Source organism: Triturus cristatus, chromosome 2_2, assembly GCF_964204655.1.
Source record: "Triturus cristatus chromosome 2_2, aTriCri1.1, whole genome shotgun sequence".
NCBI lineage: Eukaryota > Metazoa > Chordata > Amphibia > Caudata > Salamandridae > Triturus > Triturus cristatus.
The window spans coordinates 827,680,894-827,695,385 of NC_140582.1; the positions used below are offsets into that span (position 1 = coordinate 827,680,894).

At 39.1% G+C, this 14,492-nt stretch overlaps 1 long non-coding RNA gene across 1 annotated transcript; it reads left to right on the forward strand.

The window, feature by feature from the left end:
* The first annotated feature begins 1,950 nt into the window (after window positions 1–1,950).
* On the forward strand, window positions 1,951–4,376 carry LOC146862841 (uncharacterized). The gene is made up of 4 exons (XR_014978510.1): window positions 1,951–1,998; window positions 2,733–2,838; window positions 2,971–3,072; window positions 3,541–4,376. It is a non-coding gene; the product is annotated as an uncharacterized LOC146862841 (long non-coding RNA).
* The last annotated feature ends 10,116 nt before the right edge of the window (window positions 4,377–14,492 follow it).

Sequence of the window (14,492 nt, forward strand, 5' to 3'; positions counted from 1 at the left end):
GAGAAGTTGTGGATAAGGCGATTGAGAAAGTTAAATGTCGCACTAGAGAAGACACTTTGCGTCCATCACACAAAAGGGATACGACAAACGAAACTCCAGTTAGGTTTATCACACAATATAATGTAAATAGCTCCAAAATCTTTAATATCTTAAAGAAAAGCTGGAGCCTCCTTGGGGATATACCATCCTTAACCCCTTCAGTGCCCAATGACGAGATGGTCTCGTCATGGAGCGCGGTTGCGCTGTGCCCATGACGAGACTATCTCGTCATGAACCCCGCCCGCTAATGCAACGCCCGGCACAGGGCGGGGAAAGGGCGGGGCACTGAAGAGGTTAAGGAGTTGCCTTACGAATACTCCATCAATAACATACAGAAGAGGTAGATCACTGCGGAATGTTTTATGTCCCAGCTATGTGACTAATTCAAGGGAAACATGGTTGCCCACTAAACCCAAAGGTTTTTTCACCTGTGGAATGTGTAACATGTGTCCACATGGGAAAAACAAAACTCTCAACTTTTGCTACAATACTAGTGTAAAGTATGATGTCATGCATTTTATAAACTGTAATACTGCTCACGTTATCTACGTAATAGGTTGTAATTGCGACATCATTTATGTAGGGAGTACAATCCGCCCTTTAAAAATTCGAATACAGGAGCATCGTAGGGCTATTATAAACAAAGATCGGAGATATCCCCTGAGTGAACATTACAGGTCAATACACCCTAATAATGATATGTTCTGGTTCCACGGAATAGACCTTGTCCCACTCAGCAATCGAGGGGGCAATAGGGAACTTCTGGTCAGACAAAAGGAGGCAAAATGGATTTGCAGATTGAGGGCCACTGATGTGGGTCACAATACTAATAAGGAATTACATTACTTCCTAGGTTAATATTGTCTTTAAAATTGACAAGAATGTAATTCATTTGTTTCATATCAAAATGACATTGGCTGATTGGATCTGATAGGTTTCTATATGCACTGAATGTACAGTCAACTCTCTTGATGTAGACACTCTACAATTCCATGATTATGTGTTTAAAATAATGGTATAGTACACATATTGATATGTGACAAATGATTGTTTGTGCTTTCTTTTTCTCTTGCTCTCTTCTCCTTTGCCTTTTTCTCTCATTGATGATCTTCCTTCCATTTTTGTGAGTGTCCATGGTATTTAATACATTGCACTTTATATACTCACTACGGTTTTGCCATATGTTGGCGCAGATGAATTCGGCATACCAGACAGGCTGTGTTATCTGTATTTCATTTTTTTCGCCCTGCGGGTTCGTCCATTTACCATGCCATTATGTTTCTAGCCTCATATAGTAGCTAGTTACTTTGCAGTTTCTTATATATACGTATATTATGTGACAGTTACACTTATTCTAGGATGGTTGCGGGCCTTTCTTGAATGCCAGGCACGTATTGTCATTATTGTCAATACATTTGAAACAAAGACGGCTCTGTAGTTATTATGTCGCTTTTTTGTGTTTTATTCAAATTATGGAATCGACTCACTGGTATGGGAGACTTACTTTTGTGGTTGTACATCTGTTTGCTGTTATACTTCAATTCAGCATACAACTTCGTTGTTTAGATATGCCCATTCTAAGATGGCCGCGTGGTGAGCCATATTATTCTTTGTATCCTTGGTTTCCACATACTGTGTCATGGCTATTATTACACTCTTTTTCTAATACTGACATACAGCTTAATGACTATTATGTCGTCTACTTATTCAATGATGTACTCGTATATGGAGGCATATTGTTATACTTTTATAGGATTGTTGACTATGTATGCCCTTTCCAAGATGGCCGCCTCATTAGTCATATTAGATTTGTCCCTTTTTTATTTTGATAACACTGCTCTATGGCTACGCAGGGTTACGTTTGACCGGTATATTTAAACCGACCAGAAAATGTGGGTCCGTTTGCTGTGTCGTGTCACTGTCGGTTATTATGCCATCCGGCATTTGCTGATTTTGGAGGTGAGTCCTTTTAGCCTGACTTTATCTGTGGTAACGGGAACGCTATTGTATTAAATGCTATGGCTTTTTAACTTATGATGAATGGGGATCCTTTGATGTTTCTTCATTTGTGCACAATGCTGCCTTTGTTGAAATCGGTCTCCATATACTGCGCGGTTTACATATGCGAACGGTTTTGTTTGTAAAACATGGTTTTTTGTCTGGTTATAAATTACTTACTCGCTTTGTGAACCACCTCGTTATTGTATTGAATGTGATGGTGTTTTGACTTATGATGAATGGGGATCGTCTGTTTTCTCCTCAATTGTGCGTAATGCTGCCTTTGTCGAAACGGTCTCCATATGCGGGGTTTTAATATATGTGCACGGGTTTGTGTGTTATACGGGGACTCTCAGATGGCTCCAATTGATTAAGTTGCCTTTATTTGGAAACGCCGGAAGAGAACAATATGAGGAATTTGCTACCTTGGTCTAATGACATGTTAATTTTATAAAATGAACATTGACCACACACTTTTAAATCTCAAGACAGGATATATTTGTCTTTTATAAATTAATAGTTTCGCCTGTATCGCTGTGAGGAATAGTTGTGGTGTTAACATGCCCATTTACAATTAACCCTTTTTTAAATTAGAAGACAGGATATATAGGCCTCTGATGACTCAATAATTTTGCTTGCACTGCCTTGATGAATAGTTGTGGTGAGAATACCTTTTTTTTTTTTTTTTACATCAGATAATTTGGTCCAACAGAGGATTTTTTACTATTGTGAGTGAACATTTGTTGCAATATATTAATTGAATACCGTCAAGTGGTATCGTCTAGACCTTCATATTTGAAGGTGAGTGTATCTCACTGTGATTTTCGATTCTTTGATTATGCAATTGTGCTGTGTAGTATACCTTTCATCCATGAGGCCATTGGTCTTTTGTGTACCCATGATGCTATTGGGTTTCTTATCTTTATGTTTCAGACTTTCTTGCGTATAGCGAATGTGCGATACACTACTGTGATCTGTGAATATTCTGAATCGACTACTATGGAATGAGCTTATTCTCATGTAACCAACTCCATGGTGAGCTTTTCCTCACACTCTTTCTTTCCGTTAACCCTGTCTGTCTTTATTTATTTATAGTTAGATGTTTCCTTGACTTTGGTTCATATGAAATTGACTTGCTTCTCTTCTTCAGTTTTTAGGTTTTATTTTTTAATGTTAGTAACTGTATTTGTGACTTTGAGATATTTTCTTTTGTCTCCGTCTTTTCTCTCTCCCTTTCTCTTCGTGCTATTATTCTGATATATACACTCATTATATATATTTTGTTCTTTCTGAGATAGAAGATTTCAGATCAGAAAGATTCTATGCACATAGAATTTTAACACAATGATACGTGTGTATATATATATGTATGTTAGGTTGGTCTTGTTATTTTTGGATTTGTTCTTAATGTTTTAATTATCAGTCATTTTTATATGTTGTTTTTAAATGTATTGTCTGTATCTATGTTGTTGTTTATACATGTTGTTCTATAATTGATTGCAGCCCTGAAGAAGTTCCTGGGTTAAAGGAACGAAACGCGTTGGCTGTCCGCTCTCTTTAATAAATAAAAGAAGACTAAGAAACTCTTTGGAATACATATCGATCTGGACTTTGTTTTTTGAGTGCACCTTCCGTTGTGTAAAAAATTCTGGTATTGCTTCGCATCTAACAACGACGGATGTTGGAAGTTGCTGCACCACGTACACAAACTTAGTGTACACAATTAAGAAGATTAACATTTGGAATTTAAGTGCTTAACTGTGGTCCGTCATTGGGGTTGCTTTGTTTATGTCAAATCCAGAATGCTTATCACCAGAGTGTCAAAGAGTGTGCATGGGTTGGATAAGGTGAGTGGTTCGTGCCCTCAACAGCAAGAGGACAGAGGGAGCACGAACAATACAAATAAGGAATTCTCTAGTGGGCTCTAAAAGACTGATAATGAGGGAGAATCCAAGTCCATTTCAGAGGAGAAGAAGGGAAGATGTAAGGTGAGGAGGTCCCTGGTCCACACAGTCAGAAGTTGCTGCTTTGACAGTCTACAAGCATGACACAAGAAAGGGAGCTCATCTTGATCCAAGAAGATTGCAGTCCACAGACTGTTTCTTGGCTGGCAATGTGCATGGATGGTGCTTGGCTGGCGGTGTGGCTTGCATGGATCCTACAGCATTGTATTACCCAGAATCCCCTGCAAGCCTTATATTTACCCAAAAAGTCACATTTACCCCACATTTCGGAATGGAAACGTTATGGGATCACGGCACTGGCACAAATTGTCCACCACCCAGATTTCTCCTCAGTCTCCTGATACAAATTATACCTCAGTTGTGTGGGTGCAGAAAGCAAAGAACCTAAAAACGTATCAAATGGAAAACTAAGAGGGAACCAAAGAGGACCCAAAAGGGCAGTTTTTTCATAAGTGTTTAGGTTGATTCTGCTTTGGGCATCCACACAAGTGAGGTATAATTTATTGGGAGATCAGGGGGGTTGCGGGGAGGTGGGAAACCTGTGCTTGCACGGTGATCCCAGACAGAAATGTAAGGAAAATGTGATTTTTTTTAAAGCTAAATTTGAGGTTTGCAAGGGATTCTGGTTAGGAAAACGTTGAGGTATCCATGCAAGCCAAACATCCTTGGACTCCCACGGGTGTTTGGATTTGGTAGGTTTTCTTAGATGGCCGCCAAGCCTGGGACCAAAACAACCTGTTTTTGCAAGGGGGGCAATTTCAGGCCCAGGCTTGGCAGCCATCTAGAGAAACCTATCAAATCCAGACATTTATGAAAAGTAGACATTGAGAGGAGTCTGGGGAGTTGTGGCTTGTGTGGATCCCCCAACATTTTTTACACAGAACCCCCTGCAAACCTCAATTTTAGCTTAAAGAAATCATGTATTCCTCACATTTCTGATCAGAAAGTGGTGGGATCACCTAGTCAACACAAATGTCCTACTAACCTGCATTTTCCCAGATCTCCCAATAAAATACTACCTCACTTGTGCAGGTGGGCGAATTGCCCGCAACAGGAAAGGGCCCAAAATATATTGTGGAGGCATCTAAAATGATCGATCACAAAACGGACCAGTTGTGCAAGGGGAGTCACCTCCGTTTTTGGTCCCAGGCTCATCGGCCATGTAGCAAAATCCACCAAACTGTTGTGTAGTTCCTATAAACCTATACAAGACCTGCGCATTTAGACAACATAATCTGTGGGAGATGTATCCAGACTGATTCCAGACACCCCCATCGGATCGGTTCGCCTGTATTACAGCTAGCTCACAGTGCCACTATGAACTCCTTTTACCAATGAGCGAATAGTTTTTGGCAACTATCGAACATGACAACCCTCTCCCCTCGGGGATCATGGAAACAATACAGTACTTTTTGCTCAGTCACTCGTGCTCACTTTGTCTCAGCGAGATACACAGAATAAATGGTGGGGACGTTTTCAATAAGCATTTATTGAACCAGAGTCATTCTAGTGCAAAATATGTGTGCTAGAACAACCATAGGATAGAAACAGATATAAATGATTATAAGATCCAACAGAGTAAATGGACAGTAGATTTCTACCATAGTGCTAAAACAAGAAATATATGCAGGCATATGAATACATGACAGTAATAATGCATACTCCTACGATGCAACCCCTAAGTAGGTGTACCTAAATGTACTTAGCATGTATGTAGGTGTATAACCAAGATTCCCCTAGGATAAAACCATCCCCATTACCTGGTGTGAGAGAATGAAGGACCCTGTCTTGGTCTCGAGATGGACACCCCGCGAGGAATGTCAGACCACTGCATGCTGGAGTGTCTGCGTGCAGGAACCTCAACGTCTCATGTCAGTGTGTCAGCATGGAAGTCTTTCCCCTCTGCCTCCCCTAGCAAAGATATGGTGACTACATACCCAAAAAGTACTCTCAGGGGTTCTACCTTGTTTTGCCATGTCGGCCGAGGATGGCGATAGTGATGAACCTTATACATAGTTTTCAGGCAGAAGATGGTAATCCTGCTGTGATTCTGAGAACCCTCATGCATAATAAATAAGGCTAGTTTTCAGAGAAAACTACACAACATTTATGCAGCACCTAATCTAGATAAAAGGTCAGCACCAAACTCGTTATGTAGTACAATGGCAGGATAAATGTAGGTGAAAGATGAGGAGACTACCCAGAGTACATTGCGAATCATAACAAAACCTAGACATTTCTGAAAACTAGACACCGGGGTGTTTCCAGAAATGTGTGGCTTGAATGGATCTCCCAACATATTCTTACCCAGAATACCCTGCAAACCTGAAATTCTGTTTAAAAAAACCATGATCCTTACATTTATGTGCGATAAAGAGGTGGGATCAGAGGTTCAACTCAAATTTCCTAATACCTAGTGTTCCCCCAGGTATCTCACTTGTATGGGTGGGCCAAGTACCCACGTCAGAGAAGGGCCCATAAAATATTGTGGAGGCATCAAAAATTATCAATCAAAAAACGACCTGGTTTTGCACTTGCGTGACCTGCGGTTTTGGTCCCGGGTTAAGCAGCCATGTAAGGAAATCTACCGAATCCAGACATTGCTGAAAACTAGACACCCAGGGGAGTCCAAGGAGGTATGGCTTTCATGAATCTCTCAAAGTTTTCTGACCCTGAATCCCCTACAAACCTCACATTTAGCTAAAAAATCAAATTTTCCTCATATTTTTGTGTGGGAAAGTTGTGGGATCACCATGCCGACACAAATTTCCTACCACCCAGCATTCCCCAGGTCCCCTGATAAAAATGGTACCTCACTTGTGTGGGTGGGCTAAGTTCCTGCTACAGAGAAATGCCGTAAACATCTTTTGGAGACATCAAAAGTATCTATCAGAAAATTTCCCGGATTTTACAAAGGGGGCAACTGCGTTTTTGGTTCCAGCATGGCGGCCATCTAGGGAACTGGACACCTGGAGGAGTCCATGGATGTGTGGCTTGCATGACTCTCCTGAAGTTTCTTTTACCCAGAATCCCCAGTAAAACTCAAATGTAGCTAAAAAATAAGATTGTTCCCACATTTCTGACTGGGATCACCATGCCAAGACAAATTTCCTACCAGCGTTCCCCTTAGTCTCCTGAGTAAAATGATACCTCACTTGTGTGTGTGCTCTGGGTACCTCGGTTCTTGGTGAACCTACGAGCCCTACGGTGCCGCTGACATAACCGTATATTACTTAAAAAAATCTAGCATAGTTAGAAGAAGTTACAGATGAAAATGTAGGCACACATGACTGTCTTTTTCAACTCAATTTCAATATTCTTTATTTTATTTCAACTAGTACTTTCTACAGGAAAACCTTGAAGGAACTACACAAATGACCCCTTGCTGAATTCAGAATTTTCTGGGATCCATTATTGGTTTAAAACGCATTTCTACCACTAACTGGAAGGAAGGTAAAAGCACAAAAAATAGGAAAAATTGTCTATGTCCCAGTAAAATGCCAAAACTGTGTCAAAAATGTTGCTATTCTAACAAAAGTCTGTATTTCTCTGAAAGCTGAGAAGTTGGTGATTTTAGCAGCACAAACCTATCATTGAACCAATTTGAAGAGAAAAAAGCAGACACTTTCTTCTTCAGCACTTTCTTCTATTTTTTCCCAAATCCCCAAAATGTAGCTTTATTTTGCCTAATTTCTCTGTCCTTTCCAGATAAATCCACAAACCCTGGCTACCTTTAGAATCCTTGTGATGTTGGAAGAAAAGGACGCAAATTTGGCATGCATACCTTATGTTGACAAAAAGACATGGGGCACATGCGCGAACTACCCTAAATAGCCAGAAAAAGGCATGGCACGGGGGAGGAAGGCCTGTCTGTGAAGCCGTTAATAAAACAAATATTATTACATATATTTAAACAATAATAAATACTAAAGTATATAAAAATCGAGATACTATTTTCACTCAAGTTTCTGCAACAATAGGGAAAGCCCTGGACTCCAAAGGGGTAAAATTTACTATCCCCACTCCAGTCTGTGCAAAAGGAGGGGTAGCGTTGGACTCAGGCAGGGTTAGGTTTAGTACTCCAACTCCAGTCTGTACAACAGGAGGGAAAACATTAGACTCTGGAGAGTGAATTTTACTATTCTCACTCCAGTCTGTGCAACAGTAGGGAAAGCGTTAGATGCCGGAAGGTTAACATTTACTATTCCCATTCTCGTCTGTGCAACAGTAGAAGAAATAATTCAGTTCCAAAACATAACGTATTTTATTAACTCTATTAATTGACCAAAATATTAACCTATATATATATATATATATATATATATATATATATATATATATATATTCACTGAAAAAAACATAGGTTTCATGCACGTTATAGTTAGGAATTGGCATTTAAAAAACCTGAGAAATTCACTGAAAAAACCATAGGTTTCAGGGGTGTTATAGTTAGCTGGACATTTCCCTCGTACAAAACCCTAGAAATTCCCCCGTTATAGTTAGTTCAGCTAACTATAACTCGCGCCACCGCAATGCACTGCTGATGATGTCACATATTACATCACTCATGACATGGTCAGTGACATCACTGGGGACATCACTGATGACATCTCAAATGACATCAATGATGACATCATCAAATGAGTCTGTGTTTCTGTAAAGTTTTAATATGTTTAATATATATAGGGAAAGGCCTGTTGAAGAATGAGTGGGTGTACAAGTGTGTGAATGGATAATTTTCTAGGTGCGTAACTGACTCTATAAGTGAGTCATTAAATGTATCCTACTGCAGACTAGTGACTAAACTGTGTGAATGTCTGTATGTGTCTGTGTGTTGGTGTATAAGTGGCTGCATGGTTCTGTGAATAGCTATATGAGTGTCTATATGGGTTATTGATTGGTTGTCTGAGTATCTGTATGGGTGCCTGAGTGTTTGTGTGGGTAGGGTGTGTGTGACTCTGTGCATAGATGTGTGAGTGGGTGTTTCTATGGATGCATGGTTTTAAGAGTGCAACTGTGATGGACTGTATGGTTGGCTGAGTGTATGTATGGGTGTGTTAGTGATTGAATGTATATCTCAGTTGTACATGTGTCAGTAACTACATATGTGAAACGCAGTGTATATGTGTGTAAGAGTATATAACTATCTATATGTAAAAGTGTGTGATTACGGGAGTGGCTGTATGGATGAGTGTGTGCTTGTATCAGTAATTGTATAAGGGCATGAGAATTTGTTAGTATTTTTATGAGTAAGTGAACTTGAGTGTGTTTAACTGTATAGGTGAGTAAATTGGACTGTGAATAATTATTTGCAAGAGTGACTAGGTTTGACAGTACCTCAATGGATGATTGGCAGTGTGTGAGTGTCTATATAGGTGTATAAATGCATATGATAGTCCTGTACGGAGTGACTGTAAGTATGAGTGACTGTACAAGTGAGTGAGTGGAGATGTATGTAGACCTAAGAGTCAATGAGTGGGTATGTAGTTATTGGTATTGGAGTATCTATGGTTTTCATAATGGTCGTCTGAAATTTTGAGTCGGTGTATCAAAGGTTATATTAGGGTGTGAGAAGATGCACTAATTTATCACATGGATGACGTCATCAGTGATGTCATCAGTGATGTCATTTGAGATGTCATCAGTGATGTCATGAGTGATGTCACTGACCATGTCATGAGTGATGTAATATGTGACATCATCAGCAGTGCATTGCGGGGGCGCGAGTTATAGTTAGCTGAACTAACTATAACGGGGGAATTTTTAGGGTTTTGTACGAGGGAAATGTCCAGCTAACTATAACACCCCTGAAACCTATGGTTTTTTCAGTGAATTTCTAAGGTTTTATAAATGCCAATTCCTAACTATAACTCCCCTGAAACCTTTGCTTTTTTTCAGTGAATTTCACAGGTTTTTTAAATGCCAATTCCTAACTATAACGTGCATGCAACCAATGATTTTTTCAGTGAATTTCAAAAGTTTTTTAAATGCTAATTCCTATATATAACTTATCTCTGAAGATATCATGTTTAATCATTTTGATTGGATTTCTATATTTTTCAAATTCAGTGTGTCAATTTCATTAATTACATTTTTTTTAAAAATACTTTTTTATCATCATTTTTTACACTTATTTTTTCAATTAATTCTTTTAAAAATTAAAAAATATTATTTGAACTTAATGGGTTTTTCAAACATATTTTTGTATATTTTTCAAAATATTTTGTTAAGTATATGTGCAAAACTTTATTTTATATATTTTTTCAATGTTTTTGGACCCGCGCACCCTAAGCGCACCGTTCCCAATTCCTACGCGATAGCATCTGCGCATGGTATGCGTCGGGTACGTGATTAGTGCGCGATCGCAATGCGACCGGTACACTACTCCCAGCCTATACGCGACATGTTCGATGTACGTAACGCAACATTTACGCACTTCCGCGATGCGTCATCTACGTCTATGACGCGCTAGGTGCGCGTATCCCGCGAAGTATTTAACATTTAAAAAAACATATATATGTATTTCATGTGAATATTAATTGAAGACAAACTCTAAACTAGTCGTAAAACAAATATATTTTGACATCTAATCCTATAATTTTTTTTTATTCAATTTCGCGGATGCGCGTTAGGTGCGTGCTGCGTACGCACAGGGTGCGCGGATCCCATGTGACCTGCAAAAAAAGAGATTTGATTGGTTCATTACACTTCCTTTTCTAACTATTGAAAGACCCCACCCATTTCAATCATTCTTCTTTGACCTTCTTTAGAGCACCATCTCTTTGGAGAGAAGAAGATTTTTTAGACTAAGTTTACACTTAGCTCTAACTTTTTTCAACCAAAAATGGCTTCAGGGCAGCAGGCATCAACTGCATCACCTCATACTTCTGAGGATGAATTTTTGGCGGAGGCACCACCCAAAAAACGTTTTTCTTCAGTGGTGTGGATATTTTTTACTTTTCCCGAGGGGCAGAATAAGACCAATGCCACCTTGGTCACGTGCAAGATTTGCAAAAGAGTCCTGTCGCAAGGGGATCCTGACAAGAAATACTCTTGCGGCACGGCAAGTATGATGAAGCACATGAGGACCCTTCATCCGAACAATCTTGCACGAGAAGAGTTCCAATGGATCAGAAACACTCCTTGCTCCTGCGCCATCCACCTCATCGCAGCCGAGCACATCAAGAGTGCATCCATCAGACCAAACCTTGGACACCCGTCCTCAATTTCAATTTTGAAAAGTGCTCTGCACTAAGTGCAATGCGACTTTGTGCTATGGTGAGCAGTCGATCGATCTGATCTGCCGCCGCCAAGAAAGTCACATTTGCTATTTTTTTTTTTTTTTATTGTTCCCTGAAGTTCATTGTTTGGTTTCTCCTGTTTTGTTTTTTGTTTGTTTTTTTTTGCAGAAAAACCAAAAAAAATAAAAAATTGTTCAGAAAACCCCCAAAAAATTATAAAAGAAAAAAGAAGAAAAAAAAAAGTTCTTGTAAGAACTAACTTTCCTGGTTTAAAAAATGAGCTACATTTCTTTGTTAGTTTTAGTTTATATGAATGTATGTGTAGTACGTAATTGACTGAATGAATGCATTAGTAGCGTATGGTGAATGTATAAGTGCAGAAGTATGAGGAAGTGCTGGAGCATCACACAGTAACCTCTTTAACTGCAGTGTGCTGTAGTACTTCCGAAGCACAGGGATGCAACATATGTACATAAATATGTTGCAAATCTATGCTTCTGTCTGCACGGCTGCTTAAACTGCAGCCATGTGGTGACACAGGCACCCTTGCACCATAGTGCAAGGATATCTGTGTCATGTGCTGTTTGTTTTTCTGCAGGAAGACACACCTTCCTGCACAAAAACAATGAGAAAATGCATTTTTCTCCTTCAATGTATGCTAAACATTTCAGCATGCATTGAAGATATAAAAATGTGGAGAAATGAAAACAATTCTCCTTGTTGTGCTTTCCTACACCAATTTTAGAATGGTGCACCATTCACACACATGTCGAGATTTATGATTTCTGGTAAATCTAGACATGTGTCTTGTTCTATGAGTATTCAGTGCAATCATGCACAACAACACTTATAGAACACCCTTTCAAAACAAAGTGGTCTGCATGATGAGGTTGTATTTACATGGAGTATAAAAAGTGCACAGAGTGCCTTTTTTTCTCTTTGTAAATATGGAAGAGTATATTACACAATAACTATGTTACAAAAAGTGACTTATTTCCGTTTTTAAAATTCCGTGCGAATGATAAAAGGTAAGCACAGAGTTTGTCTGCAAAGATGTTCAAAGAAGAATGAATGAAATAATTGCGGTCCTTCAATAGCTAAAATAGGAAATATTATGAACCCCTCAAATCTCTTTTTTTGTAGGTCACATGAAATCTGATTATGGTCAGGTTTCAAAACTACATAGGTATAAACAGAGTGTTTTTAGAAACATGTTTCCACTTTGTAGCTTCTTGCAGACCTCCACATTCTGCATATTGAGACTTAGTTAATCTTGCCTTCACAGTAATAGGAATAAAAAATGGTACACATTTTTTTCAGATTTTCATTCCAATCTAAATTCTTAAAAATTGCTTATTTTAAAATGTGGATTTGTGAAAGAAAATGAAAAACAAATTATAACATGTAATAATACATTTTTTACAACACAGCATAATTTCCACGAAGTAATTTGTTTGCCTTTTCGCTGTTCTCAAAATATATGATATTTCACTAAAAATAGTGATTTCAATCGTACTCATCACTTAACAGCGGGCAAAAAAAAAACAATCACAAAGATTGTTAAAAAATCAACAACATGCTATTCTCAACAAAATACCACAAGATACAAATCACAGATATATAAAATGCTTACAGCTAACAAAATTTTATAAGTTTAACTTACAAAAACTGGAAATGTTGTCGCTTTAAAATATTCACCGAATCTAAGGATGAATTTTTGGAGGACGCACCACGCCCACAACGTTTTCCTTCAGTGATGTGGAAATTTTCTACTCTTCTCGAGGGGCAAACAAAGACATTTGCAACCTTTGTCACGCGCAAGATTTGCAAAAGAGTTCTGTTACGAGAGGATCCTAACAAAAAATAATCATACGGCACAGCAAGTATGATGAAACACCTAAGGACCCTTCATCCAAACAATCTTGCACGAGAAGAGTGCAAATAGATGAGAAACACTCCTGTTCTGTACCTGTAAAAAAGAATCACAAATACATATATATTACTAACTTTCAAATTTATACTATTCCATTACTGTACAAACACATTTTATATAAAAACTGACTAAGAAACTATAGCCCTGAACCACAAGTGTGATGATCGTTAAAACACTACATGCATAGTGCATACTACTTTGAAGCAGTTCATGCCCTAAAGCCTACCTCACTAAAAGACTACATGCTAACTGACTAAATGATTACAGTACTATAAGGAGACACACTGGGTGAGTGACAGGGTGTTTGCTAGAAGAGTGTGAATACTAACTAGGGAATAAAAGGTGTGAAACACAGCTATGTAGGTGATTAGAGGACTGCATCCATACTGCATAGGCGTTTAAAGCAGTCCATGTGCTAAGGCCTGGCACACTGCATGACTACTTGGGTACTGACTGAATGATTAGAGTACAGCAAGGAGAGTGCCTAGGTGAATTTATAAGTGCTAGGCTTTTCGCACAGGGAATGGATTAGTACTTGGTACTGAATGGGTCACAGGAGGATTGCAAAGGCAGTCACAAGTGCTGGACTGTATGGATACTGACTAGGGAATCTAAAGTGTGAAAGACAAGTGTCTAGGTGGTTAGAAGACTGCATGCATAGTGCATAGGGGTTTGAAGCAGTCCATGTGCTAAGGCCTGACTCAGTGTATGAATACCTAGGCACTGACTGAATGATTAGAGTACTGCAAAGATAGTATCTTGGTGAATTTATAAGTGTTTGGGTTTTAGCACAGTGAATGGTTTAGTACATGGTGCTGAATGGGTCACTAGAGGACTGCAAAGGGAGTTACAGGGTGTTTCCTGGAAGTGTATGGATACTGACTAGCGAATTGAAAGTGAGAAAGACAATTGTGTAGGTGGTTAGAGGACTGCATGCATAGTGGACAAGGGTTTGAAGCAGTCCATATACTAAGGCCTGGGTCACTGGATGAGTACTTGGGTACTGACTGAATGATTAGAGTACTGCAAGGAGAGTGCCTGGGTGAATTTATTAGGGTTTGGCGCAGTGAATGGATTAGTACATGATGCTGAATGGGTCACTAGAGGAGTGCAAATGGAGTGACAGGGTGTTTGCTGGAAGTGAACGGATACTGACTGGGGAATTGAAGGTGTGAAAGACAAGTGTGTAGGTGCTTAGAGGACTGCATGCATAGTGGATAGGGGTTTGAAGAAGTCATGTGCTAAGACCTGGCTCAGTGCATGAATACTTAGGCAGTGACTGAATCATTAGAGTACTGGAAAGAGAGCGTCTTGGTG